We start from the raw sequence: 24,573 nt of genomic DNA, 5'->3' as shown, positions 1-24,573 counted from the left end.
ATGCTGAGAAAAGCAGAAATGGCAGAAAAAGCTCTGCCCAAAAGAAACCAAACTGTCTCCAAGAAAGTTTTATGGACTAGACATAACCAAGTACGGTCAGCAGTAGCAAACTATATCTTTGTCTCCCCCAGTAATATGTTCAATTACTGAGACATGAATTTCATGCAAAATGAACACTGCAGTAAGTAATTAATTATAATACAGACACTTTAAACTCTGAAGGCTACATTATGTTCTGTCACCACTTGTCCTGAAAAAAAAAAAAAGAGAATTTCATACATCAGTATTTGTTGAACATGAGGTTTCTTTATATTTTCAAGATGAAACTCAGCCAAACTCACAACGTGCTACAAATCTTGGAAGGGCTTTACTCAATACTTTTATCCCAGCTCTATTGGTGCAGACAACTCTGTATAAATGCCACGTTATTAGCCAAGTCGAGTTTTGGTGGCAGTTGTATCCAGGCTGTTTGTCAGGGATAAATAAAGGCTTAGCAGATTGGGTACAGATCACAAACAGAAGGAGGTTTCCAAAATAAAGCGGAACAATAGTGTTTGACAAGGACATAAGGAGAATCAGACTGCAGTGAGACACTGTTTGGAATGCAGCTAAACTGTGTTTAGATGCTAAAAGCTTCATCTACTCAACACTGCTTTCTTGACAGAACCTCCTGCCGTTCCTTCAGATCTGTTGACAGTTTATACTTAGTTGCCTCCAGTTGAGATTGTTAAAGCAATTTGAACTAAAGAGCAACATAAAACCTGCCATAAAGCACATGTATTACACAGATCTGGTTCACTTGATGGACTGATTTAGTTTCTAATTAGTAGTTGCAGTTTTGACAGCAGACAGAATGAGATATAATGTGGAGATAAGGATGGCAAGAGGTATACTGAGCTCCTGGAAACAAAAGCTATTGGGGAAACAGGTCTGACAGTATATAACATGACAGCCCTAACTGTGGGAGACTACAGCTAAGAGCAAGAGTTGGAAGTCTGCTCTGGGAGAAGCTTGGAAGGATGCACGGGGTGTGGTGAAACAACTATAAAGTCTGGAAACCAAAAGAAATTTTGTTATCAGAAGGTACACAAATAACAGTCAAGTGGAACTAGGCTGCTTCATAGAGATCTGCTGGGATTCAGTCTGTGGTCTAGCATCCAGGCTGGGAAAGGTATCATATCATTTAAGGAATGAGAAGAAAAGTAGGGTCATTTCTGGAGGGACTGCAGCAAACAAGTGCAGATCTGGAAGCACAGATGTCCTATGACCAGACGATATTTAAAGATCCCTTCCAACTCAGATGAAGTTATTACATGCTTTCTTTGGCCAGCTGTGCCATAGCTCTAGTTGGAGTACTATTTTATATGATTTTCTGATTATAGGAATTGGCATTAGATGTAGGAACACGTCCTTTTTGCTGTACAAATCAAAACTTTGTTTTTTCAAAATATTATCTCAGTTGGCAATCAGCTCAGTTTTGATACATCTAGTTGTAAGAATTATGCACTTTCCAGACAATGTTAAGAATAATAAACTGAGTTATTGTGGTAATTGCACCTAAAAGTTTAGAAGCTATGAGCAGCATGTGGGCATAACACCCTGGACAGCACAGAGCTCAAAGAAATGCAATACATCCATCTGTCCCTGATGAAGTCCACATCCCTTTTTATGGATTCTTTTGTTTTGTTCTAATAAAGCTAATACTGAGAGTCATTTACTATTTACTTCCAGCTTTTCTTCATGAAAACTATCAGAAATATTAAAATTCTTGAAAGTTTCCCTTTTTCCTCTCCTCTTCAATTCAAAGTTGTGCTTTCTTTTTTTTTTTTTTTAAAAAAAGTGTACTTTAAATTCCTCCCTCAGACAGCATGTTTATAGCTTTTCATAGAATACCTTGCAACTCTGATGTTACAGTGCAGTATGTTTTGATGGAAAATTAGTCTGTATTTTTCAACCTCCTTAACAGTTTCTTATCAACATGAAAAATTTAAATGACTTTTGAAGCAAATGATGCATTCATTTATACATAATAAAAATATCAAAAGATTTCTATAATGTATGCAGAAAATAATTATAACAGAAACAAGAATTTGAGGCAAATATCTGCGTAATACTGAATGTAAGCTTTCATACTCAAAGATGAATAATCTTATAAGGCAAGTTTCATATGCTTTTGTGAGTTATGAACAATATTTTAGCCATTCAAAACAATGCATTGAATAGATTAGTATCATCCCTTCTTTCAAGGGTTCTCTAAATTGGCAACGACCTTTCAAACTGTATGCAATTCTAGGCTTTTCAGCTTCTATTGCTGTTGACTTATATGCCCTATCCTCCTTTAATTTTTATATAAGTCATTATCACTTTTGATGAAGTAGCTTGCTGAGTTTGGCCTTTTGAATGCAGGCCTAAGAGGATAAGGTGATCAAGTCACAGTGCAATTCAATTTGTGTGCAAGAATACACAAAATCTTGTAAATGGCAGAAAATAAAAATCAGCAAATACACCAGAATTCTCTATGACAAAATCTGAAACTCTTTCAAGCCACACACAAAAGCGCTCTCTTTAGTCTTGTCTCAGGAACACAGCCTGCTCATTTTGTTCAGCTTCTGTGTTTGTCTGTGTTTGTTCCCTTTTTCATAGAAACTACACCTCCAGTTTGAGCAGCACCCACCTGAAATCCTTCTGCCATGACACCAAGCGTGCCTGAACACAGCAAAGTTGATCTGCTGGAACTTTAACTTCTGTCACAATACAAGGAAAGAAGTCTACAGGCCAGCAAGGGGATCAGTCCATGAATGAAGTACATTTGTGCCTGGCCTCTGGCAACTGAGTTCAGATCACACTTTCAGATACACCAGAAAAAATATCAGCAGGTGGGCCTAAGTCCCATATGTCTATTTCCATTTGCAAATTATATCTATATGTTTTTATTTCAAAGAACAAAATTGATTCAGGAGATTACATTTGTCTTTACTGAACTGTTATCCCACTATGGTCTTCTAGCATGTCTAGAAGGCCCTTTGCTTCTGGCAGAAGGATTTTACTTCTCTATTTCTAGCAGAGAGACTCTCTCTGTTGAAAGCACTGTATGTTGTGTAAACAAAGTTTTTGGAGCTTATGACTAGTCAAAGTGATTAAAAAGTCATAAGATTCAGCAGGTCAACCTCAGAGACTTTAAAGTCTCTGCAAAACAAACACTTTCATGTGATTTCACCTGTTTACTATTTACACTACTTTTTTTTGTAAACTACGATTTAAGGATACCATCCTACCAGTCTTTCCCATTTTGTACAAACACAATTAACTTTAGATATGGGTAAGTGAATAGCTACAGTTTCATGCAGTTCCAAAGTTCTTTGAGTTCTTTTACAATGAAGGCTTCTCATGGGGGAATAACAACCTGCTGCTTGATAACAAACTCAAATTTTATAGAACCAACAGATGGAGATGCTCTGTATTTTGTTGGCTCACACTCCCCCAGTGTTTCACCTAATTACATAACTATTCTCTCATCAATAAAAGCTTTGCACAAAGAGTAACAATGGGGTTATATAAAGGAGATAAGAATCGCTAACAACTGCCATTTCATTGCTGTCTGTTTGATAAAGTACCAATTACATATCTATTTGTTAATGTATTAAGACAAAGTGTCATCATATATACTTTTATAACTTCAAACATAACTGTTGCAGCTGGAGGTATGCCTATCTGAAGATTCTAGTGAATAGGAAATTAAAGTATTAGAACTAGCCCCCTAGAACTGAAATAAAATATTAACTTGGAACACTTCAATCTCAACCATCTAGAAATGTTCAGTGAAAGGAGATACTAAGTGACAACACAATTTCAGATTGTATACTAGTAAGCAACACAACACAGTGTTTTTGCAATGTATCTTTCTTTCATGAAATAGAGGAGGAAGATTGCTTTATACAGGGCGCTGTTCTTCCTATTTGATAAGTGCGTGAAGGATTCTATGCCATTACTTTGAGTAGTAACGTGTAGATGAGAATAACAGCAGTATCAGAGAAGCACAAAGACAAACATGTAAATCAGAATATTGTGACTTTATCCAGAAAAATTCCAGGTAGAGAAGTCTGTCCTGAATGCATGGGGACCTTAAATAGAGATACTCACACTATTGTACATGATGACAGTCTAGGTTCCCATACTTTTATGAATGGATTATGTATAGCTCTTTATATCTGAGCTCTTGGAAATTATTACTCTTCCTACCATCCAGATAAATAAGTGCTTCTAAGTTAAACAAAACAGACTTCTAATACTGCTTTCTTATTTCTGCTGTTACTTACATGCTTGCACACTGGAATTTATTACATATCCAAGGGACATCAGCATGTTTAAAATTGTGGTTGCTGTCTGAGTTTATACTTAGGCTCCTCCGCAGTTGCCAGGTTGAAGAGAAGTCTTTTTCTGAGAAACTGCAAAGTGTTGGTACAGAAAGGGAAGGAAAAATGAAGACTTCCATTCAGTCCTTATAGATTACAGCAGCCAGGCCGAAACTCTTGATTTCAGTACAGCATAATAGAAAGTCATTGGCAAAACTCTCCTCAAAAGAATGCAAGATAAAAGTTGGTGGTTAGAAAGGGAGTAGAGAGACTCAAAATTTTGCTGTCCATGAAAACTAAGTGAATTTTACCACATGAAAAACAAAGTACGAAAAAAAAGCAGTGGTGTACTAAGTAATTGTGACATAGCTAAGGTTTCTCTGATACCTTTATGATAGCTCCTTTTTTCTTTAAGCAGTGATCCTTTAAGACAATCTGGAGCTCAGGAGGTTAACTTCATCTGGTTTCCACCTTACATTCAACTCCTCTTATTTTCCTCTACATTCTACTGATGTGGTGTTCATTCTACTATTCTTTATACTGCCCTAATTAACAAGTTCTAAAGAAAACCTAGACCAAACAAACATGTTTCTGTGTATTTCACATTCTCCATGTTTTCCTCCTTTTTTTTTTTTTAATTTACATTTCCATCCCTCTACTTTTCTTTCTTCCAAGTATTTGACACAGGAAAATTCAAGTAATTAAAACAACATTTGGAGTTTAACAAAGCTAAGAAAGAAGAACTGGAATTAATGAACAAAGATTAAGACAGAAATTTTCAGTTGAACATCAAGAAAAAATAGCAAAATTTATTGGATTGTGAAATATTTCCTACAGAAAGGGACAGAATCTTCACTTTAAATCATTCTTACCATACTCTAGGGAACAAGGTAGCACCAACATCTAAAGGCCAAGTTTCCAATAGCCTTGGTCTCCTCTGCCCACAGTCCACACAGAAATACCATCAGATTTCACCTCGCACTGACATTTTGTTACATTCAGTTCCTCCATGTTTTGGAAGCACAGAATTAACCAGAGAAATAAAACTTACAGTATTTGAGTTCATCCAAGTTTCAGAGGTTTAGATCTGTTTTGAATAAGTGAGTTCAAGAAAAGGTGCTGCTCTGCTCAATTTTCATCACTGCAAGTTTTCTTACTTCCTATGACAAAATAAGTATAGCCAATTGTTTCTCTGTTAAAATCCTCCTCAACATTTTGCCTAAGATTTCTACTGAGAATAATCTCACCATTAAAAATATCTTCTGTAGTCTATGAAATCCAGTAATAATCAGTAAGGATCATCACTACCATTTCATTCAGAGGATGAACACAGCCTCTGTGAGCAATGTGCTCTTAATGCTTACTGGACACGACTAATCATCTGTTGGTTTCCCTGCAGTCATTATAGCTAAGATCAAAAGCAAGAAACATTAAAGAATAGCAGCATTAGCAACACAGTCTCAAGTTAACATTTAAGGGAGAATGTTTCTATAGATTTTCTTTTTGAAGCAAAGATCTGCTGTAGATAAAAAGATGTTACAGTTCTACTTATGTGCTCTTCAAGATTTTCAAACCACATGGTAATTTGTAAAAGTAGATCATTTATTCACTAAAGCTTATCAAGGAGACATCAAATATAAATACGTAACAATTTCCTTAAGAATAAACCATGCCAAATCCTTGCAGATCTCTGTTCAAGGCTATTTCTCAAGGTCTAAGCATGCTTAAGTACAGTGGAGCTGCAGAAGGTAGTCAATAGATGGCATACTTTAATCTACTGAAGTTGTTGAATTTACCTCTCAAAATCTACTAGCAAGCCTTTACTTGTTGCAATAACAGATAATGATGTCTGTCCACTTCAGTAACACTCAGAAAAAAGCATAATATAAAGGAGAGATAAAAACACAAAGTTAATTCTTTTTATCATGTCTTCAACTCGGTAAAAAAAAAAGTTGTCTAATAGTTTGTCATGTTTGGTTGTTTTGTAAATGAACAGTCTTCCTTCATTCAAGGCTACATGATCTGTTCAGCTATGTTTCTTCAATGTAACAGGAAATTTCTTTGGTTGTGTGAGCAGGTATCACTCAATGAGAAACTATAAGATATTAAAAGGAAGATACCCAAACAAACAAAACAAGAATGTCTTACAGAATGCTTATTTGCAATCGCTGCTACTGTAAATTGAAGATACTCTCAACTTAATCTTAACTAAATTGACTGGAGCGCTACTAACAGTTTAGTTCTGATATCATACCTCTAAGCAGAGGCTATAAAACAAACAAAGTTGCCCTGTAAGTATTTGAGCAATAAAGCCAATCTGAACCCTAGGTTTCCATAAGCACTCTAGCATAAGAATTGCAGCTACTGAGCCTGTTCACACTTACCAAGCCACTATATTAGATGTACCTTTAGAAGAGTACAAATATACAAATACATTCTGTTCTGCTAAGAGTCACACATGACTTCAGAAAACTTAGATTGTGCATAACACTAAAAATCATTACGAAAAAGGTCCATTTCACCATCAAGTGCCAATACAAATATTATGTAAAATCTTGCCAAGTTTTCAAGCGCATCAGCTGTCTGACAATAGGACTTGTCCAATGCACAGTTTGAAAGAAACAATTAAGCTAGTACTGTAACTGCTTGTGACTATGTCTTAAGGCTGAAAGTACCCAACAACTTCAGCGTTAAATAAAAAAGAAAAAGATAAATGAAAAAATACATGTAATAGTAATTTACTAATGAGATCAAGTATTTATGTGCTGTAAAAAAAACTTGTGTGGTGTCTGGGTCTACAAAGCATATGTGACAAAGTCTGGAAATCAACAGCTGCAAAGAAGCTGGAATTCAGCATTGGAAGAATTGTAATTCACATAAATATTTACTTTATATCTCTGCAATAACATCAAATATTTAGGTTAAAAATGAATATACAATATTGTTTCTTTCGTATTAATCAAAATATAAACCAAAATGTTTTTCAACTTTTTAACTAATACTGTTTGTCTTTGTAACATGGTTCTGATTAAAAAATTACATTTTAAATCTGTCAGTCACTCTAATCTAGTTTTACAAAAAAATGTTCAGGCTTTAACTTTATAGTGACTCTTCTGATTAGAATAAATTATAGCTATGATATTAACATAACCACAAGTTGACATTTCACAATTTGTGAAGTAATTTTGAATGTCTGATATTTTACTTTTCCATTTTCAATCACTTTTGTTGCCTTTACCTGTCACAGCTAGAATTTTTCATCCTTCTTTTTTAAATAATATTCTCCTATAGACAGATTCTTGGTCATTCAATAATTCCTAACTCAAAACAAATGAAGTGAAGGGTAGAAATTAACATTGACCATCAAGGTAATTATATTGCATTTTTTCACTTAAAAAAAAATGAAAGGCAAAGAGATAAGGAGGAGAAGAAATATTCACAGGGTAAGGAAGATGAAGAAATTTATGAGAGTGAATAAAAATCATGAATAGAATTAATGGAAAAAAATTAAGTGATGAAGCTCAATAGAGTGTTTATTCCCTTTCTTTCTCTCTTGTCCTGCTCCTTTGGTCAAAGGACTGTTGCCTAGCTTAACCTGTTGGACAATACAATTTGCTATCATTTTAATCATAAGCACACAACACTGCATGTGCCCCTTGTCACAAGGTTACAGAAAATGTGTTTTGATGTTTTATTGCAAGTACTTCTACTGGTGACATCAAAAAATTAAGTTTCGCAAACAAAGGTCATACACTACAACATGCAGCTGTAAAATTGGGGTAGATACATAGTGTATTTATCATCTCATTTAAAATAATAATGGTGGGCAGAGGGATTCTCATCTAATAGAGAAGAAATGATTCTTCCACATAGATAGCATAATAGGCCTTTGTAGCTTTAGAAGCCCATTAACATAAGTGATCAGAAGATCACAGTTCACATACTTCTTGATAGTGACCTCTTCTGAATTTATCTCTCTCAAAAGTAGGGATATAATCCAGAGGGTAACCTTAATATTGCCAGATATCATCAAGGAAGTTGAAGCCTACAAGAGTAAATTATGTTCTCCAGTCTCACTCAGAATCAAGGAGCAAGAATCAACCTAACTTTCTTATACAAATAAAACTCTGCAGCAGTTCTTGAACATATTGTAAATCAGCATTAAAGAAAAACATGTTATCTTTAGGCTCAACATTTTTTTAAATCTCTTTTCATCTTATATTCCTTTGCATTTTTTTGCCTTCTACAATTGTGCTCTTTTGCCTGTCTTTTTTTTCTTTTTATTACTGTTACTCTCCATCAGCTAAGTGAGGCAAGAGTGCTGTAAAAATAAATCGCATCATACATTGTCTATATCATAACGTATATGCACTGAAGATAAATCAAGTTTTCATATCCAACTTGAACTGTCAAGTTTTCTAATATATGAGGACTTGACATTGAAACTGTAAGGTTATTTTAAGTGACTTCTTAAAAATTAATGCTAAAGAGTCAGAAAGATAGATGTATTTTATGTATATATAAACCACTCATCAAAATAAGTAACAAGAGATTCGCAGTTTTTGGAGCCAATTAGCAGGTCTGGAAAGAGAACACACTGCAACGTGTTTACACCCAAAATGTTATGCTTCCGAAGACCGGGACTGAAAGTCTTCATTCCACTGAATACACATTCAGAACCTGACTTGGGCTACTTAAATACATCAAGAGCAATATCCATCCTACGAACCCTAGCATTTGATATTTCAATTCAGATCAGAAATTTTGGGAACACATATCAACATTTAAATGATGTCATTTTGATCTTAAAGTTTGAGAAACTGTTATATAAGCATTTAAAAACAAAGAGGAAGTTAACATGTGTGCAAGTTTATAGTACATTTTTCCTGTGATTGTTCTTAGCTCTTTAGGAAAATGCAACTGCCTACCAAATCCGAAGAAAAGCATTTTGGATTCTGTCTGCTCTACATAGATCCCTACAAGGGCTGAACAAGGAACTGCTGCTCTGGATTATTTCATTGCTGACAAAGACACTTCAGGTTTCTCAGCCAACATTCTGAATGGTCACTCAGATGCAGAAAAGCTGTCAAAAGCCAGTTTGCTTTCTAAAACTCAATAGCTGAAATAAGGTCACTGACTTACAAATAAGACACTTATTACATCCAAGAAACAGAAGTACACCTTCCTCAGTCTTATGCCTACTCCATCATATCCCTGCAACTTTTGTTACCGCTTTTGGAAGCAAAATACTGAAGAAGATATTAAGATAGTTATGTTGCATGCAATTTCTTCCAATGATACAGTCATAGCCCTGAATCCCTATACAATTTAATCACAAAAAGTTTCTGGTAACACAGTGATGTCATGATAATCTTTACACTAAAACTTTTAGAGTCCATTGTAATATTTCATGATTATCTCAGACCTGCCTCATTTGTGGTAGATTGCCAACTAGTGTATTATAAATAATATCTTCCAAATACTCTGTAAGAGAAAATTCAGCTCAAAAACATCTTACTTGGTAAAATAAACCAGTTGAAAGTGTAATAAATTCATGAGTTCATAGATGATATCTAGAGTTTTAAATTAAGTAAAACAGGCTGGTAATTGCTCAAGTGAAAATTGTTGAAATAGTGTCACACATCATTCTTTTTTAGATACTTTAAAGCATGGCAATCATTGTTCCAAAGGCTGAAGTTGTACAAATCTACTGAGTATTAGGTTTTACAGATTCTGCTACCTGATACATTTCACACTTGTATACAACTCATATGGAAGGACTACTTAAATTAGCAGAATAAGATATGAGATCAGTGGTGTGAACAGTAGCAATAGAAGAAAAAAGAAGTGTTTAAATCTTAACTTCTCCCCTAACACATAGCCAAAGGGGAATTGATGAATTTTAAAAGGAGTTATTTTTTCCTATTTAATCTTAATGCTTTGGCATATCCCATTTAACACTACTAAAGAGCAGCTACCTCCAAGAAAAATGGTGTTCACACTGCTGCTCCAAACAGTGAGCAAGACAGTTTTGGCTACAAGATGCAGCAGATTCCACTGAGATTACAAACACACAGCATGTATTAAGTGAGTTTCAAAGGGCTGCAACATTTTAGCAAAGGAGAAGTTTTGGTTATTAAAATCCTAACATAAAAAGGACATTTACAGTATTCTAAATTTCTTTTCCATCATTAAATTATCTTTGAATAACAAGTTAAGACTACATAGATAAGTTTAGTGGATTTTTTCACTCCATACCAAGTATTTCATCAGTAAATATTTGGTGTACAGCCAATGTTGTATATGCACATGCGTGCTCTTCTTAGATTAAACAGATAACTTTTGAAAAAAATCAGAAGGAGAACTTTGTGAAATTCAGGCAACTAGCAACCTGTCTGTCACTTCAAAACTGAAGTGTATGCTTCCAGCTTTTCTCTATGTTACTCTCTTTCTGTGATAGGATGTAACCTGGATTTGAGAGAGTTTTGTGTGAAAACCACAGCCAGCAGTAAAAGAAGTGCTTGAATATTTTAATCCTCTAAATACTGCATTGATTTTTTCTCTGTGAAGTTCAGTACCGCAACAATATCCAGATTTTTTAATAGGAATATATAAAAAAACAGTGAGCATATCCAAGATGCTGAAAGGATATGAACCATGAGAGACTTATATCTAATTGTTCTTTGATTATCTTGATTAGGAATTGAGCTAGAACATACTCCTTTGGGGCTTTTATGCCCAAATTCCTATCCACAGAAACCAGGATGCTGACAGAGTCCTGATTACACCAAAGATTCTGATTGTCTTCAACCTCATCTGAGGTTTCTGTTCATGCAAACTCTGCCATTGGCCTCGGAGCTGCATTTAAGCTCTGGAGTTACTCTTGGCCCTTGCCTAAGCAGCTTTGCAGGTGTGCTGTACCTTGTGGTTTAGACTTCTGCCTTGACACTACAGACTGGCGATTAGTGGATTATTAGCTGACCACACATACTATACTCTTCTTGATTGTGCATGGTGAGCCTGTGCTCTGCCTCCCTTATAGTCACTGAGAGGTTCTGGCTTGCTTTTCCTTCTGGAGCAGACTGTTCTTACTGCTCCTACTGCTCCCTGGCAAGCTGAATCTCACACCAAAACAGACTTGGCTGTACCTCTGATAGGAAGAAACTTCATTCTTCCCCCCTTCTGGTGCTTGGTCTCTTTGCTGCAGTGAGATGCATCAGTTTCATGCTAATATCCAATTGTAAACTGATGAATTTAGCACTGAACAAAGCAGGCTGCAACAACCTCAGCTGTAAACAGATCTTATGGCTCCTGCCTTGTCTCACTGCAGCTAAGTTTTTTTTCAGTTTATTCTGCTGGTTTAGATTTGGTCTTATTATTTATAGGAACAACTTTATTCCAGTAAGTGTATGCCAGGTCAGGCCAGGTAGCACAAAAAGATAAAGGCATCGTAAGATACAGAGCTGGCACAAGCAGCATTGTGTTCTCTGGCCAAACCAAGATCAAATTTATATTGCTAGATAGCTTGGCAGTCTCATACAGATCAAGCATTAATGAACAACTTCAGATTTTATGCTGCCACAAAAATGTTATATTTCCACCCCTTGTAATTCAATTGTAAAAGAAGATACAACCATACCTCTTGTGTCAAAGTGATGTGTCAACATGAAGACTACCTGTGGTTAAATGCATTCTTTATCAAGGAGGAATATCACTTCCTCAACTGTGAATATTCAAACTTCACATTTACAATTTCTATAGAAGTAATTGTATTGATGATTGAAAATTTTGTAGCACAATTAAGCAAGAATTGCTCACAAAATGTATTTATATAGATGATAAATGCAATGCAAAGTATATTTCTAATCAAATTCTTTATTTGATTATGGAGATCTGTCCTTGAATTTACTTGACCTATGTCCAGAAACATGTGGATCTATATAAATGAATTCTGCAGTGATTGAGTTTTATGTTCTAAAATTTGTACCTGGTATTTCTCAGTATTGAAATAAAAATAGTAGCAGGAAAAATGAGATCTTAGAGAAATGCCTTCAACCTTTAACTTATGAGAATGGAATATTCCCTCAAAATTTTTAAATTAAAATGGATGGTGAACAAAAAAAGCAGTGGAAATGTAGGATGTTCATTAATTAAGGAAGAACTGGTTCATTAACTAAGTCTCACTTTTCCCTGGTTTCTATGTTAAAGTTTACACATCATAGTGAACAAATTCTAAAGACAGAATGTCTTCATAAATAACCATTGGAGGCCATCCCTCAGAAACTGGAGAGAGACACTGCATTCTCTTTTGGAGTTTATAGTTTTTTTTGTCTATGTTCTTCTGACTATTCTTGTATCTTCAGTGATTCCTCTCAACAGGGTTTCCTACTGTACAGAATAGCCTTAAAGCAAGTTATTCTGTGACTGTCTCTTTGAATGTTGGATAGGGAAGGCCAATACCTTTCCTCAGCTTGTTCTTTCCTTTTCACAGTCTGTTCTCTCTCTGTCTCCTGCTCTCAGCCTTCAGATATTGAGATCTGAAACATCTTTGTAACAGGGCCACAAGTGTTTCACCAATACATACTGAACTACTTGCTGAGCCAAGAATAACATAGCTGACTTGTTTCGCTAAAAACTGTTACTAAAGCCCACCATGCACCATAGGAAAGACAGTTGAAACATGACAAAAACTATAATTATAACAGAATCCTTTTAAGAGGACAGTTAAACAAAAAATGTCACAGAAAACCTGCATGAGGCTAAATTACTTCCAATCAGAAGCCGCTCGTATGAAATCACATTGTCTAACACCTGGGCAATATGCTGGACATTATGTAGGTCACTCCAAATGTGACACCACCTATTTAATTTCACAGAAATGATAACAAAGAACGCAGAAAATGCATTTGATAGAACAAATTCTCGGTTACAAATCCCTATTTTTCAACACAATCCCCACCATTAGCTGTGCACTTTCACTGGTGATGAAAATTTCCCTGCATGGACAAGTACAGTTCCACACTTCACTTCATATGCTCTTTAGTGTCAGACACCATTTTGGCAGACTGCCCCCTGCTGCCACTTGTCATACAGCAACAAAATGTAAGCACTGTTGAGAAGGCTTAACCCCTACTGCCATATCACCAACATCTGCCTCTGACATTGTGAGCCAACATCATAAAATAGAAGGCATTACTTTCAAAGCAATCCTCATAAATGGAGGATTATCCCAAGTTGAAAGACATCTTTTTGGCAACAAGCAGGAAATGCACAACTGTACAAGAATAAGCAATAATGATTCTACTGTTTTCAAGAATAACCTTGGCACCATTAAAGAACAACAAAGTCAAGCCCTTCCTTTGTACTCCCACCTTCCATGTATTCCCTTTCAGAACTTGCCTACCAATTCAGTAGCAGAAGTTTCTCTTCTTGTTCCTATCCTATTAGGACAAATTTATTTTAATCATACTGTTCAAAGTCTACCTGGAATTGTGATGTTTTGAAATTAAAGACCAAAAAGCAATCCCAATACAACACACAAGTCAGGTAGGACAATGGAAGTTCAGATCTCAGGGTTTAGCTGAGAATGTTTATTTGAAAGAGTTTCGGGAATACTTGAAGCTGACAGACAGTGATAACAAACATGCTATTCAAGATTTTAAGATTTAAAAGGTTGTGCAGAATCTTTTTCTCCCAGTTGAAGATGTGAGCAGTACAGAAATGGGCAAAAGAACAATTGAGAAGAATATATCTTCTAGACATAAAGCCTCCTCATGAACCACAGGTGTTGTTGAAAGAGTTGATTCTGTTTATGTTTGTTTCCATCCTATCTACAAATACTTTTTCAAGCTTCTGAACCTCTGCTGTTTTCTTAAGAGGTCAATAACGATTATTTTCCACAGAATCACAGAAAAATTGAAGTTGGAAGAGAATTATAGAGATTGTTTAGTCTAATCCTCATGCACAAGAGAAGTCAGCTGAACCAGATTGCCCACGAGTGTATCTAGTTGAGTTCTGAACATTTCCAAGGATGGAGATGCTACAACAACTTCAATGTCCAGTGTCTTTCAGCTTATGCTCTTTAATTCTTTATCTGGCCACTGGGCACCAATATGAATCTAGCTTTATCCTTTTTATACCCTCCCATCAGGAGTTTATACAAGCTGATAGGATGCTCATTGAGTATTCTCTTTTCCAGCCTGAACAATACTAGAACAATTGAATATTTAAGAACATAGGTTGCTGACAGGGGAGAGATAGCAGTATAAACTTGGACAGTAATTCCTCACTCTGTTTATTGGAAAGATTTAAAGGACCAACAGACTAAAATTATTGTATGAAAAGACAAAAAAACAAAATAGGAAAACAGCATGAAGGGTTTATCTAGTGCATCTGGGCAATGAAAAGGCTTAAAAGCCTCTGCCATCTGACAAGGAGGAAGATGCCAAGGAACTGTGTTAAATGTGAACAACTTAGTTTTCATCAAATCACGTGGTCAAACAAGTAGGTACAACTATCAAAAATGCAAAACTTTGAAGTCAGAAACAGGGATATTTAAGAATGGTTAAAAGAGAACAAAGGATTTACCAATGTAAGGTTGAAGAACTCAGAATTAAAGAAAAATAATGGTAAAAGAGAGGAAACAAAACTGGAATTTCTGAGCATTTTTTTCATGGTTCTTTTATTTTGAAAGGTTAGTTTTGTTGTATGCATGTAATTTTGATGGGAAAAAAAAAGCGCAGCTATTGTAATTCAAAATATATTTTGAGAGCAGTAAAACTCACCTTAGGCCTGAACCTCTGAAAGCATTTGTGCATTCCACATGAGGAAAAATGTCATCTTTTCTATGCCAGTTTGTTTTTAATACAGTCTTTTATCCCCACATCTGAAATGAACTGTAAGTTTTATATTTTCATATTCTGCTTTGGCAGCATTTACATTGTTAGATATGATTGAGGAACAAGAAATGGAGAGAAATCTTTCCAGATAGGCACATTTAAAAATGATATAAATAAGGTAGGGCAAATCCAGACAATTTATTAGAAGAAATATCTACAGCAGCTGCATGAAACTGTATTGGGTACTAGTTTGAGGGAACCACATCATATTCTTGAGTAGATTAATTACTATTGTTCAGCATGAAGATAATTCTACTACATCTTTAGAATCTATCCATACTGAAATATTTCTTAAACTGTTTATAATTTTGAACATTCTGTCCAGACTTATATCATATACATTGTACAATCAGGAATTCTTCACAATCCTGACTACTATAATTGCTCTAAAACATTATTTAACAAATGAAAAAGAAATGTGTGTGTTCCTCCTTGAAAATTAGATTTATTAGAGACGTATGGAAGTATATAATTAGCTGTTCTCTGAATTATCTTAAGTGTAACAATCAGAACCAGATCATCACACATTAAAGGTACACTTCACAATTAATCCAAATAGGTAGCAAACCTGTGCTATGCTAAGCCACACTTACAGATTTGCTTTCAGAACAGTGTTGCGCATATTCCTGGGACTCATGGAAAATAGGCAGCTAAACGTAACAGAGGAGCCCAAAGACAGCTCCCACTTCGCAGCAGAGACTACGCCACCAGCATGCCCTTGCCTTTAAAGGCAGCAACACAACAATTTCCCATTGGAACTTCTCTTTAATAATGGAAACGATTAATAAAGTTGCTTTATTTTAAGCAAATTCTGTGAGAACTCAGTGGTGAAATTGCTGGATAACCTCTCCATGGATGGTATCTGCCCAATGTGCCACACCCTGAGCAAAGGTTGGCTCAGTGCTGTGCAACTCAGAGTTCCCAGCATCTGAAGCTATGTAAAGTTATCTATACTTTCTTCTCATTCTTTTTAGCATTAACATGAATAAATAGCATTTTAAGAGATGCTTTACAGAGTATGAATGCCTTTCTTACTGGAGTCATTAAAAACTCAGCACCCCCAGTGCAAAACCGTAAGAATGTATCAGTCAGATCAATGGGTTAACAAGGAAACAGACAAGTTTGTCCAATGTTTCAACCCAGTAACTTTCATAATGCAATTATACATTGAAAACAAAAACATTACCTGCATTCAGGATAGTCAAACCCTCTTCAGATATGAGACAAGAGACAAACAATTCTAGGTTGCACATCCATGTTTTCTGCAAGCCTAATTCTCAAGCCTTGTTCTTGGGAAGAAAAATTTTATGTGAACCTCTTCAATAAAGTCTCCTTCACTAAACAATCCACATTAGCTACAGTGAGCAAGATACAATATTTATATACATACACTTGCACACACACACACAGAGAGAGAGAGAAAGAGAGAGAGAGAGAAAGTCTCCAGAAGTGTGGATCTAGAGCTGTAATTGCCTTGTTCTTGTGCTTTGGTTTCTTTTGATCATTCAGTGGAGATGGAAAGGGGGAGAACTAACCCGCATCTCTGCACACTTGAATGATCAGGCAAAGACCAAAGTGCATAGATCACTAAAAAGTGATGCCTCCTATTGATTTCCATGAAAACTACAGCAGACACAAAGACACTATTTGATAGAGCAAGTTCTCAGCTACAAATCCTTATCTTTCAATATAGTCACCACTATTAGCTATGAATTTTTCACCAGCAACAAACTAGAACACGCATGCCAAGTTTGTAAAAATTTACACCAGTGGTGGTGGCCCACTGTTGCTGTCACTCCCTGCTGAAATGCATCCCCTCACTGTTCACATCAACTTTGGTCTTGTTTGGTCTCCAGAAATGTTCATCGTGCATTGATGAATGTCAATGACTATTTTCCTCAGAGGAATTAAATTCCACAACTTTGCCTCATATGCACTCCCATTTCAGACTGCCCCTCTACTGTCATTTGTCACATGGCAACTACACATAGCAGATTGTCTGAGAAGTTCAACTCTACTGCCATACCACCAATATCCACCCTGATGTTGTGGGTCAGCATAAAACAGGAGGAGATACTTTCTGATCAGCCCTTGTACTATACTCTCAGCTGGGAACTGTGCTTTAGCAGCCAGTTGTAAAATCCTCCTAAGAGGTCAAATATGGCTCCTTGCTTTCTACCATTTTACTTTCCGTTTGCACTCCTCGGCATCCTAAAAGGAAATCAAGGTGTCAATCCAGACTATCACACAAAATGAGACTATGACATATACTTCACAGCTTTACATGCTGTATATTTTAATTGTTATCCAAAGCAGATGTAAGGCTAATATCCCATTTACTAAGCAGTTCAGTTACAGTGTCAGATTTCTTTCAGCAGTTCCTCCCTTTCTGTCCTCTTATGCTGTACATGCAGTAAATAAAGTAGGAATGTCCAAAATTCTTTCTAGCTTAATAAAACTGAACATTAACAACATTAATATTCTGTGCTAGTCCAAGTCAGCCAGCTCAAATTCCTGCTGCAAACTTGAATGATGCAAAATGTTTTTGGGAAAAAAAAAAGCCACACACACACTTCACACCTACAATATCAGAAACAGAGGGGTAGGAGATTTTTCTTTGGGAACTCAGAGGTATTCCATAAAGCACAAAAACATCCTTTTGATAATTGACAAGTATTACAGATTTCCTGTTTAATCTTAAAAAAAAAAACTCGATAGCACTCTGACTAAAAATAAAACATGCTAACTGTGTTCTTCTTAGGAAATCAGTCTTCAGTATGATATTCTGGCTCAAACTACACCAAGTACTATACTACACTACACTCTGTGGTGTCGAACTATAAAGCATTGCTGCCATCTGCAGGGGTTTATCCTAAGCATCTTTTTGAATTGGGTAAAGCTTACAGAAAATATTTTCTGGAAACTTCTCCATCCAGCATCACAGTGGGGCTGGTATGCTGCATGTCATCACAATTGCTTTTTCACTCTCACTTGGACCAAAAAAGGCTAAATAAGGTGAAACAAACTATTCAAAAGTAAACTGTGTCTAAATATGGCAATTTCACTACTGCCCTTCTTGTTAGCTTATTTTCTGGGACTAGAAAATTGACTATTAGCCTATTATAAAATTTTGAAAACCTGATAAAATATACTTTAACTTCTGTTCCATAAAGAGAGTTCTGATTGCCTTTTTAATCAAAAAACAGCCCTGCCCTTAGTTTGATAATAGTTTAATACTTGCAGTAAGCAAGTCTATGAGAAAAAATATTATCAAATGTGCTTTCTTTAAAATAAGTAGTAATTCTTATCTAGAATCTGGGTTGTGGAAGAGAAAAAGTCCCAGAAAGATGGTTTAGTATTTAGTGCAGATAGAGGTTAAGTGAACATGGCTGGAAAAAGTTAAGGATGTGATCACATGAAGAGGGAAAGAAAAGAAATGGATAAAACTAGAGTGACAGATGGGCTGAGCAACAGGGGAGTAAATGAGGTTATTTAATGCTAATGATACATGTAAAATTTTTGTGTTAAATGTAAATCCTTAGGACACTACAGGACAAAGACTTGTTCTACCATCAAACACACAGGCCATTAGGACTAATCAGTTAATAAAAAAAACTCAGGAATATAAACGTAGCTCTGGGAGCTAGACACACTAGATTAGGTGTCATGATTCTTCACACCTTGTGACTACCTGGATCTGTATGTTCTGTTGTCAGAGATACTCCAGGGATTTCTTTCTTAAAAATATTTAATTCAAATATCAGGATGTGTACATATTTCTGATGTCATTCCTCTACATCTTAAAATTAAGAAGTAAAATAGCTAGGGCAAGCACACTCTTCTCTTGCCTTTCTTTCATGTAGAAGTCCTTGTTGCTGAAGTCCTCCTTCTCCTAGCCTGAACAATAGCACTGGAGATGCAGATGAATGACTGACTTCAGAGTTTTGACTTTTCTTTTGTATCTAACAGATTGTTCTTAAGAACAGGTTCTTACTGTACCCTGCATTCAGCATGAGATCACTTTAACAAAAAAGTATATAATTGCCTATTTAGGACAGGCAAAATAATGTCTCTCTGCATGAACTGAAAGAGAAGTTAGAAAGCCATTTTCACCTTCCAATTTCATTTATTTGGTAATTGCTTCTCAATTTGGTTTTGCTTCTCAGAAAGTCTAAAAGCCTAATTTCATAAACAGCATTAATAGCAGCGGATGGCTGACAAACCTTTGTAGCTTTACAGTATATTACCAAAAGCATACCAAAAGATTTGTTTTGCTGAATGTAACTGTAAGGAACAGCAGCAAAGCCAAGCAAGCTTCTATAGATTGAACTTCAGCAAAAATATGATTTCACAAAATTTTCATCACTTGCTGAGCTGACCGTGGCCATTCCACAGCTATGTTTGCACCACAATGTATCTAAGCTAGCAAATTCCAAAGGCCTATGCAGGCTCCTCAAGGATCCTGCAGTGGTGTCTCTGAATCCAAAGCATAGCTAATCTGCAACTCCCTGTACATAATTAATAACTGCACTACTAGTCCAAGGATGCTCAGATTGTTCCCATATCCATGTTCCTTCTCCCATAACCCTGTTTTTTTTCTGTTTTCTTTTCTGCATTCCATGCTGCTCTCTGCCCAATTCTATACATTCAGTGCTCTCCAAGAATTTTGAGAGATGCTATGGGGCATCTCACTTCTACTCTGTAGAATTTGCTTAAGGCTTTCATTATATTCTTTAAGAATTGTAAAGCAATTACAGCATTATCCATTTTCCAAGTCAACAGTCTAGAAAACTCAAAATGTTAAGTGGTCTGTTTGGATAAAAACACTTGTTCTCTTTGGCAGTAATTCTTAATAAAAGAATCAACAGAAGCACAGTGCAAGTCAGGTCAGAGAATCTAAACATCTGGAGAATCAGAGCTCTGTATTTTAAGATCTCAGATTACTTACTAATCATTTTCTTCATAAAAAGCAAACCACATTTTTACCATGCATATAGTCTGTGCTAGCTATCAACAGAAAGATTAAATCTGTCTGAACACTGGAACTGGGAAAACTACACAAAAACTACTGCCAACCTATTCCAAGCTAGATTGAAGATATTGGGCAAATTTCCCAACTTTTCAATTGCTTGAATAATATCACAAACTGTCTCAATGTAGCATTATTTACAACGTTATTTTCAAATGACAATGTCTGCAGCTAAAAATTAGTTTTTGTCACTTTCCTGTCAGCTAGAAAGAGCATCTCATCAGTAAACTTAATTATTTATGCAGGGCATGAATTAATGAGCTTAAGATAATTTTCAGTAAATAGATATTAATATTCTGGTAATGTACCTGATACAACTTGCACTTTTTCAGCAGAATTCAAGTTAATTCCATCAGCCATATTCATAGCAAAAAACAAACATATTAACAGCTCTTTATTAACTGGGACGCTACTACTCAAGTCCTCCAACAGGATGAGCTTCCACTCATGACCCCACTCTACTCCAACACATAACTGAACTTGCTATATATGTAGGATGATATTTTTTTCTCTACATGCCACTTTGTAATATACAAGCTGCAGCAAGTTATTAATATGGAAATTCATTCTGTATTACTTTTTCTTTGTGTTGCAATCATGGTATCTTAGCAACTGTTGTGCCTGCTATTCTCTCCACAGAAGATTTGCTGACTCACCTAGTCCCCAGTACAGCTGCTTTACTTGGTTGATTAGCATTACTGTATCTCTGTGCTGCATCTGTGCATGTCTGATGTCACACCTATATATAGCCTTTACTTCTCCTTCCATGCAGCACTGATCTCTGTAGTGCTGTTCAATTCCAGAGGGTGGGACAAAGATGGCTTTGCCTTTGCTGTATATAGGATGCAATGGGCCCAGGGAATAGAATTAAGATGTGTTAATGAATTGGAGTAGTCTGTAAAGATAAGCCACACAGAACTTTTTTGCTTCTATTTCAATGCCAGCAGTTGGTGATCTATTATTCTGTTCCATGTGTACAGTTCCTATGAATCCTATACAAATCATAGCAAGCATCAGCAACTGTACAAACCGTCATCTAAGAAAGAATAGCTAGCAATAAAACATAGTAAAATAACCTATGTGTATTTCAGTTAAAATAATAGGAGTTTAAACTAGAGAAAAAATATCTTCTTAAAAAATCTGTAAAGCACTGACTATCCGGGATCTGTTTTTTTTCTTTGTTTTAATATTGCATCAGTCAGTAAGACGCAACTCTGCCAGATTGATTGGTGTTCTATATGCAAAACCACAAGAAAAGTTACACAACATAAATGAGAAGAGGAAAGTGGCACGGCACCCATACCTTGTTAATTCCACTTTTCTGTTAGGTTCCTCCTTACACCTTTCATTGTCTGCTTTGCTTCTGTTACTTGAAGCTCTGCATTGTATATTTTAAAATGAGCTCAGCAGTTCCATCAGTATGCCAGTACTCTGGCAGAGAAGAAAATACCTGAGATATAGTCACATGAATGATAGGTATTACTACTCTTCAGAGTTGTGGAGTGAAATAATCTCAGAGCCTGGGTTTTTGGACCAGGACAGAAGAAAAAAATAATTATTTCAGATAACATCACCTCAAGTTTAACCTAAGTTTGAGAAAGTTGATATATTACAACACCCTTTCAATATGAATAATTCTGTCCTTGAAAAAGGAAGAGGCAGATCTCATCAGTAAAAAGCTATCATATTCCTAAACATACAAAAGAATACACATCTCTTGTACATACAGAATACATTACAGAGAGAAACCACTCCCGCAGTCATGAAAGAGTTAGCCAATACAAAGCGCAACTGTGCATTTCTGTGGAGACAATACACCCTGCTGTCTTGTAGATATGTGAGATTTGCAAACGGTTCTTTCATCAAAATGTCATAATCCCCTCAAATGGTAATACTCGTGAACATGTCTATTGAGAATATCAGAAAAAGAAGTGGTTTTGATCAGAGATGAGAAAAAGCATTTGGCTATTCTAATACAGTGCTAATAATACTCTCATGCTTTGTCTGACAAAGTTCCAGATAAGTAGTAATCAATAATCGCAGATCACATAGACAGGAAAAAACCTCAGTTTCAGTTCCAGAACACCGCTTCGTGTCCAGAGATACATTAGGCCTTTTTTCAACTCCTCAACTCCATTCTCTCCCACTTACATTTAACAATAACCTTCTGTTTAAAGTACAGCCAACAGATTCTTTCCATAGTTCACCATGCTGTTCCCACCCCTACACCCACAGAATCAGAATAGTTGGCTCAGAAAGTCATTACAGTCCAATCTCCTGCTCAAGCAGGATCACCTACAGCCTATCACCCAGAACTGTATCCAGACAGTTTCTGGACACCTTCGAAGGAGACTCCATAACCTCTTAGAGAACTTGTACCAGTGCTCTGCTATTGTAATTGAGTTAGGATTGCAAGTCCTTGATAACACCTCATTCCCACACTAAAGACATAGGTTTTTTCATTGCACAGAGCCAGATTAAACTAGCAACGCTAACCAACAATAAAGAATTCAGTTACATATGAAGTTACTACATTTTTCCCTCCTGTATGGTAATAGAAGGTGAATACAGCGCCTTCAAATGGGATGCAGGCACTCATGGAAAAAATGCAGATAATAAAGAAAAAAAAAATTGACTCACCCCCTTTGACAACCAGCAATAGCTTGAGACAAGTGTAGTACTGACTCAGAGAAACACTGCTTTCTCTGCTGCTAACCCTTAAATGAGGGTGAGGGGTGGATCCAGGCTCCACCCTTCCAGTCATTTGGGAACACTGCTTACACCTGAACTCCCTGGGCTAGCCATGCCTGCTCACCTGATGCTCTACCACTGTTCAGGCTGTGACCTGGCAATTCCACTGACATAATTCATTGATCTGCCATAACTTCAGTGAAAAACCTTCTGTGATATTCTATGTCCCAACTGTAACCATCAAGAATGTATGTATTTTCAGATATTAGCAATCTGCAAATTTAACTGAAGCTTATCAAAAAGCTGTGAAAATGTATTGTTTTGTAAAATACAGCTTCTATTCATTTCTACAGAATTTGCTTACCACTCCTAGTAGTGAAGGATATCCAAAAATTACAACTTGGGAACAAAAAGGCACTACTCACACTGCCTAAATATCACAATTTGATTTTTCACTTATTTTATTAAGCCCATAATATATATGCATCTGTAACTGATTTTCACTGATCTCTAGCTTTGAAAAATAGTTTCTATTCAAACATATATAAATGCATAATTTTAAGCAGTATATTTTACTTAAGAGACATGAATTTTCCATTGTTTAGAAAGAATTTGGAAAAAAAAAAAATCTTGCAGCTTGAGATACCTTTCATCAAAGAATCCTCCCAAAAGGCTTCACTCCATGAACAGAATTCTCTGCAGTGTACTGTGACAAACACTTCTCAGCATGCAGAAACTCTTCAAAAATAGCCTAGAAGATGAAGAAAAAGACTTCTTCACTCAGTTGAAACTGAAGGAAAACAGAGGTCAACAAAACACAATTATCAGAGCTGAGTAAGCAATGAAAAAATGTCTGCTAATATTAATTAGAATTATTAGAAAAAAAAAAAGAAGAAAATAAAAAATTAAAAAAAAATAAAAAAACAAGCTTTACGTTAGCTTGCAAAAATAAATTTAGATGTGAAAGCTTAAATAGTCTCAAAATATATGGTTGAATGTGATTATTCACATTTCAAATGGAAAATGTGTGGGTGAGTTACACGAGTCAGTCAGTTACGGTGCAGAAACTGTACTATTTAGGCACATAACCAACACTGAATTCATGTTAAAATGTGAATAATGAATAAACACAATAAATGTTCATAAAGCATTCATGCAGAGACAATATTCACAAACTCAGGCATTAAATTTGGAAGATTTCTGAACACTTTGTGAATGGAGGAAAGGAAGAATGGGCTGAATAAATTATCCACCAGAAGAAGTCCCCCCCGTTTTGTGATTACTGACTAAATTAGCAAGAGCAACAAGAAGTTTAGCGGGGCGGAGTAGAACTGATCTGAGGAGAAGCACGAGCGGTACAGCTCCTGCAGGGCACGAGGAGCGTGATTGCTATACTGCTGTAACCAGCATTATTCAGCTAGGATTTCCAAAACGGTTTTAAAAGTTCGCTCTGGAATAATAAATGAATTTTTAAAATAATAATAATTTTTTTAAAATGACGTTTTACTTGGAAGCTTTGGCTGGCTCCTTTCCCCTGTGAGAGCCGCGCTCCCTCCTGCCCCCACGCGGCGCTGTGAGGGAGGACAATGTAACGGTCGGCGCG

General features: G+C 36.0%; 1 long non-coding RNA gene across 4 annotated transcripts in view; it reads right to left on the bottom strand.

The window, feature by feature from the left end:
• LOC116229139 (uncharacterized) overlaps positions 1-24,571 on the bottom strand; it is a 171,689-nt gene extending 147,118 nt beyond the window's left edge. For 3 of the 4 annotated variants that reach the window (XR_016466835.1, XR_016466836.1, XR_016466837.1), the window contains exons 1-2: positions 24,478-24,571; positions 23,617-23,721 (exon numbers count right to left, since the gene is read on the bottom strand). This is a non-coding gene — a long non-coding RNA (uncharacterized LOC116229139). Of the gene's footprint in view, positions 1-4,316; positions 4,624-23,616; positions 23,722-24,477 lie in introns of those variants that run through there. The other variant, XR_016466838.1, reaches the window with a different exon arrangement.
• Between the last annotated feature and the right edge of the window lie 2 nt (positions 24,572-24,573).

The sequence above is a fragment of the Phasianus colchicus genome, chromosome 5, assembly GCF_987193195.1.
Source record: "Phasianus colchicus chromosome 5, bPhaCol1.hap1.1, whole genome shotgun sequence".
NCBI lineage: Eukaryota > Metazoa > Chordata > Aves > Galliformes > Phasianidae > Phasianus > Phasianus colchicus.
This window is presented reverse-complemented; position numbering and strand designations above follow the sequence as displayed.